Here is a 6624-nt window from a genome sequence, read left to right as displayed (position 1 = left end):
CTATGTATATATGCATATGTATAGTAATGCTGCTAGGGGAGTACCTACTCCCACATATACTGAAATCATGGTTGTAAGTTGTATCTTCTCAATTAAACCTTATGGATGTACTCAATATAGTTTATTTGATAAGAATGGATAATTTTTTTGGACATAAAAGTAAGTTTTTTTAAGTCATGAAATTTTGATACATTGTGACCATGTATAATAAAGTGAGGTCAGCAATCAAATTACTTACTCCAGTGTCTTCCTGAGGGCAGGGAAGACTCCCTTTGGGTGAACATCAGTGCACCAGAGCTTGGACGTGATGAAGAGTTGGTCCCTGCTGCCAACCAGACCATGCATGAGCGCGTCGGCAATGGCTTTACCCAAGGGCACTTCTGTTCCATAGAGTGAGGCTGTGTCGAAATGCTGGTAGCCCACATCAATGGCATCAAGCACGGCCCTGTGAACAATCTCATGTGAGGGGATGGGGTGCATGGCTGTGCCCATACCTATCAATGGCATCCGAAAGCCCGAGCTCAATGTCACCTCAGGGATGTTATGGTGAGCCATTAATTGCTTTCTAATTGAGCTCTTTTACTGACTTCCAGGCACTCACCTCTCACTCATACATAAAGCTGCCTATGCCTATGCGTGTAACACAAGAATTCACAGAGAACCTTGCCTAGTGGTTCAAGTATATCTAAAACTATGAAGAACCTTTCGAAAGATGCTGGACAGAGTGTGGCAAAATTCGTCCAACAATGAATACATGATTAAAAATGCTTGCATTCAAAATGATGATGAAAAAACGTAAAAAAAAATCCATATATATATATATATAAGGTCAAAATGGACGTAAATATTAGATTTTTATTTGAAATCAAGTCAGGGCACAGGAACTATAGGATCTGAATCCCAGAGTTAAAGTGACTTTAAACACAAGATTCAATTCATTTATATTAGTATTATATTTTTTTTATAAGTAATTTTTTTCTAGATATATTTTAGCGCTTTACACATTTCTTTCCAAGGAATGAGCGTTTTTTCCAGAATTCCACAAAAGACCGAGCATCCTTTTTTTTTAAAAAAAACGAAAAAAAATTATCAATTCATAAAGGCTATTTCCAAATAAGAGATGGGTCCAAATCAAAGGAGAGTGATTGGCAATTCAAAAATTTTACGTAACTAAAGCTTTTGTTGGTTTTTGGTCATGGGTAGATGCTGAAACTCATTTCATGTGACGAAATAGAAGTCATTCTTATCCCCTTTACAAAATTATCGACCAATCTTAGAAAACCCCACCAAAAACGAATCCTAGCCTCTCGTTCAAATCTCTTTGAATGAGAGCCACCCATCCTAGCTTGGATCTCTAATATGCAGAAAGCGTATTCAGATCCATTAAAACTTTATAAGTAGGGGTGCTCCTCCTATTTCAGGATCAGAGTACCCCTACATTCATAAGCATTGTTACTTTACCGAAACGCCGCTAGTGATGAAACCTAGCCTAGATGACCCACATAGCCTACCTTGGCCTAGTCGACTAGCCTAGGGTGCACCTACTTGAACCTTACCTAGGAACCCCGATCCCTCATATCTCACACTACCTCTTAGAACTCGCGCTTGTTCATGACATTCATGTTGTTGCGCTTGTCAATCGTAGGAGGGTTACTCATAGCCCGTGGTGAGATTCATGTACTTTATATGTGTTTCATTTATATTTATCATTTTTATAAGTTTGGATTTGAGTACCGTTAGTATATTTGTCATTTTTGGTGTCTTTTCAAGTTTTAGTGGTTCCCATCCCTAAAACTCATTTTTTTAGGTTTTTGCTTCGGGTACGCTCCTTTTTTGCAACACAGCTCTAACAACGAAGATATGACATCCTTGATCTGGCTAATCCCTGTTCAATAGAAGAGGAAAGCTACTAGGTTTTGAAGAACAATTTTTATTATCTTCTCAAATTTGGATCTCGAATCCATTTTCTAAAATATTTTTTAGTGTAAAACCTTTATTTTTGCTTTTCAAAATTGAGGATCAAGCAGAAGCAGGGCAACTACCTTTGGGTAAGGAGTGCGCCACAGGTTTATACTATCGGGATAATTAAGTAAGTATCGCAAGCTTAGCCAGCTGGACTAGGTCTCTGACCATGACGGCGGTTTTTCCTTCATGAACAAGAAAAAAATAGATCCCTAGGAATGTATATAGCATCTCTCATTTTTTTAGTGGCAGAAACCTACTTAAGGACCACTACAAGAAAAACTTTAATTAGCGACAGACGTTTGTGATGAAAATAATCTGTTGCCAATTTGTGACAGATTAGCTAGAGAAAACTATCCGTTGCTAACATTTACGTAATTAGCGACGAAAAACTTTCATCGCTACTTGGCAACGGATTAGCGACGAAAAAAATTCTATCATAAGTTTCTTCATATTTTAGCGACGGATCATCGACGGAAATTCTCCGTCACTAAGTAGCAACGGAGTATAGACAAAATTGTTTCGTCGCTAATTCGTCACTAATTTCTCTCGTAAAACCCTAATGCGAGCCCCTTTTCCCTTTCTGTTTCATCTGTCACCCTCCCGTCGCTCGTCGACCTCCTGTCGCCCGTCGACCTCCCGTCGACCGTCGACCTCCCGTCGACCGTCTGCCGCCCATCGATCTCCAATCGCCTGCCCACCGCCCGACAACCTCCTCTCTCGTTCCCCTCTCATTCCCTCTTCCGTTCTCTCTCTCTCTCTCTCTCTCTCTCTCTCTCTCTTTGCTCCCCCTCTGTGTTTTCTGGCGAACCCCGTCCGACGACCTCCTCTCTAATTCCCTTGTCGTTCCTTCTCTCGTTGCTCTCCCTCTGTGTTTTTCGGTGAGCCGACAACCCTAGCCTGCGATGACCCTGCCAGCGACCTCTCATCGATGCCTCTCGCAGGTAACCCTCCCCCTTTTCTCCTTGTTTTTTTCCCTTGAAATAAGGGTCGCTAGCGGTCCGATAGAGGGCCGCCAACCTCTGTTGGAGCCTCCCCCTTCCCCCTATGGTTGTCGGAGGGCCAGCAGAGGCCCGACAGCCTCTGTCGGGCCCTCCTCACCCCTCTGTAGTCGATGGGGGCTGGCAAAGGCCCCGATTGCCTCTGCCAGGCCCTCCCCTTGCCCCGATCTCTAGCAGAACAGAGGGCTTCGCCCCTGTCCTTTTGAATGCTGACAGGGGGCTTCACCCCCTATCCTCTTAACTTCTCTGACAGTGGGGCTCCACCTCCCGGTCCTCGTTATGATCGGCATGGGGAGAAACCCTCTTCCCTTTTGTTTTTCCTGGCAAAGGGTGGCTTCCCCTCCCCTGTCCTTGATAATTTTGACAGGAGGAAAAGCCCTCTGCCCTTTTATTTTCCTTGTTAGGCAGTGGCTTCACCCCCTGTCTTTGATAATTTCGATAGGGGGCGAAGCCCCTTTTCTATTTTCCCGACAGAGGGCGGAACCCCCTGCCTCATGATTGATTCCCGGTAGGGGGCTCAGCCCCTGCCTCCCGATGCTTCCCTTCGGAGGTTCCCACCCCGACCTCCTGTGAATGTTCCGACAGAGGGTTTCGCTTCCTGCCTTAACCTTACTGCTGGTAGGGGCAGCGCCCCTGCCTGTCTCGCTTTCAACAGAGGGTTGTGTTTCCCTATCCAGGCTTGTTTCTGACAGGGGGCGTCACCCCACTTGTCATCGGGTAATAAACTTTATTTTAACATAGTGTCTCTTGCAGATTCCGCAACGGATCCCACTTGTGCCCCGTGACCCGTAGTGAGTAAGTGACAACAGTAATGCAAATCGGGTAAATATCCGTGGTGAGTAAGTGATGCATGTGCATCACAGGTTATTTAATTTCTTGGATGCAACACTTTTTTGTTCACACACTCACTTAGTTGTGGATATCTAGAACTGCATTGATGGAGTTCAGAGATCATGGTGAGCATGATTTTAATGTATGAAAATAGAAATGTTCTTATTTTTGGAGTTTGGATTCCATGCAAGTCATGGTAGTAGTTAACAGGATATTGAAGTGTGTTTGCTGCAGGTACATGTTTGACATTATTTTAATATGAATGATTTGAATGTTTTGTAATGTTTGATGTGATTGTATCTATGCTTGCATGAAGTTACTTTCAATTTGATTATGATTTTCATGTGAAATTGTATCATGAAAACATGCTTCAAATGAATGTATCGTGTTATGAATGAGTTTGTATAAGAAAATGATTGATAAGTTATCAAAGCTTCAAATGAATGGTTTTGCTCATGAAAATATTAAGTTATCAATGCATGCATCATAGTTCTTGTGATTGAATGACATTATATATATATATAGTGCGTGTGTGTGTATATGATATATATCAAATCATTACATCTACCATGAATGCATGATAAATTTGATATTTTCTTCATCATAGCATTCTTATGATTCTCTTTTAACTGGTTAGGATAATATCTGTAACATCATAGGACAAAATGACTGCAAACCGTAAATGGATGTACCGTAGGATAATTGATAATGAGGTGTCCACTACAAGAAAATTGTTAATTAGCGACGGAAATTAGCGACGGATTTTTCCCGTCGCTACTTAGCGACAGATTAGCTAGAGATAGAATCTGTCGCTAATTTGCGACGGATTAGCGAAGAAACGACTTTTATCGCTAATCTGTCGCTACTTAGCGACGGATTAGCGACTGCATGTTTTTGTCGCTACTTTTGATTACAAGAACACCATTTTAGCGACGGATTTAGAGAGGGAACTCTGTCGTCGCTAATCCGTCGCTAATTAGCGACGGCTTAGCGACAAAATATATTCCGTCGCTTTTTTGGTATTTGGGTTTCGCGACAGCTTAGCGACGGAATTTTTCCGTCGCTAAGCCGTCGCTAAATGTCGCGTAAATCCCTAATCCCATCCCTCTTTCTCTTTTCCCTGTTTCGCTGTATTGCTCCCTCCCGCCGCCCGTCGGCTCTCGCCACCGTCCGGCCACCGCCGCTCGCCAGCCGCCGCTCCCCGTCCACCGCTCGCCAGCCGGCGCTCGCCAGCTGCCGCTCCCCGTCAACCTCCCGCCACCGTCCGGCGAAGCGCAGGTAATATTCTTCTTCTTCTTCTTCTTCTTCTTCTTCTAAACGCAGGGGGTACGCCCCTTCCCTGCCGGAAACGGAGGGGGTTTAACCCCCTGCCGTGCTTTCCGGCAGGGGGGGTCGACCCCCTGCGTTTCCTGCAAGGGGGGTCGACCCCCTGTCGGAAAGGCATGGGGGGTCGACCCCCTGCCGGAAACGCATGGGGGGTCGACCCCCTGCCGGAAACGCATGGGGGGTCGACCCCCCTGCCGTAAAGGCACGGCAGGGGGTCAACCCCCCATGCCGGAACTGCCTTTCCGGCAGGGGGTTTAACCCCCTTCCCTGCCGGAAAGGCAGGGGGTTTAACCCCCTGCCGTGCTTTCCGGCAGGGGGGGTCGACCCCCTGCGTTATGCTGCCTAAGTGACTTGTCAAAAAAAAAAATTCTGTTTTTGAATGCCTATGCTGCCTATATGAATCGTTTGAAAAATAAAATCTGTAGTAGGAATAACATGCTGCCGATGTGTATTGCTTTTGAAAAAAACAATCTGTTATGAGATATATTATGCTGTCTATGTGAATTGATTTCAAAAAAATCTGTTTTTTAATGCATATGCTGCCTATGTAAATCACTTTGAAAAAAAAATCTTTAGTAGGAATACTATGTTGCCTATGTGTTTGTTTTTAGAAAAAAAATTTGTTATGAGATACCTACGTTGCCTATGTGATCTGTTTTGAAAAGAATTTTTGTTATGGATACCTATGCTGCCCATGTGATCTCTTTTTTTTAAAAAAAAAGTTATTATGTGATCCCTATGTTGTCCATGTGATTAGCTTGAAAAAAAATTTGTAATATGTGTATATAAGATGTCCATATGGTTTTAAGTGTAGTTTGCATATATGTTGTCCATATGGATTTTAAGTTGAATTTTTTTTTGTAATGTATATATACAAGTTGTCCATGTTGTTCAATTTGTTAGTTTGTTAATGTCTACTGGTAGTTAGTTTTACTTCAATTTATTTTCTTGAAATCTGGTTAGTTAGAGTATTTCAATCTATTAGTCTTTTATAATTATATTTTTCTTAGATAGATTGGTATTTAATGTTCTCACAATCAGTTAGTTAGATTAGGGCTATTTGAATTCTTTATGATAGTGGTGGTTAAACGGAGTTCACATCTTTTCTAGTAAACTAATTGATTGATTTACTATTCCTTTGCTAAGTAGTTCAGATTAGAAATTGTCTATGACTTTATGTTAGTCGACTGGTTCAACATGTTATAGCTGGTTTGTTAAATTAGCATCTTCTAGTTAGATTTGGCTTAACATATATACTATTTTTCTTTTCTCTTCTTTCAATTAGTTAGAGTTGTTTTAATTTGTTTTAATTTTTTTAGTTAGTGTTTCATCTTGTTTCATGATTAGTTAGTTTGTTACTTAATTTGTTTTGTTTTTGTGCAGATTTTTCAACGGAACCAACTCGTGCTCGGCCACCTGTGGTAAGTAAATGACAAAAACAATGCAAATCGGGTAAATACCCGTGGTGAGTAAGTGATGCAAACGTATCACATGTTATTTAATT

At 42.1% G+C, this 6624-nt stretch overlaps 1 pseudogene; it reads right to left on the bottom strand.

The window, feature by feature from the left end:
• Positions 1-234: 234 nt before the first annotated feature.
• On the bottom strand, positions 235-555 carry LOC149816253 (methylecgonone reductase pseudogene; annotated as a pseudogene).
• Between the last annotated feature and the right edge of the window lie 6069 nt (positions 556-6624).

This window comes from Nuphar pumila, chromosome 14 (genome assembly GCF_984573655.1).
Source record: "Nuphar pumila chromosome 14, dmNupPumi1.hap1.1, whole genome shotgun sequence".
Lineage (NCBI taxonomy): Eukaryota > Viridiplantae > Streptophyta > Magnoliopsida > Nymphaeales > Nymphaeaceae > Nuphar > Nuphar pumila.
This window is presented reverse-complemented; position numbering and strand designations above follow the sequence as displayed.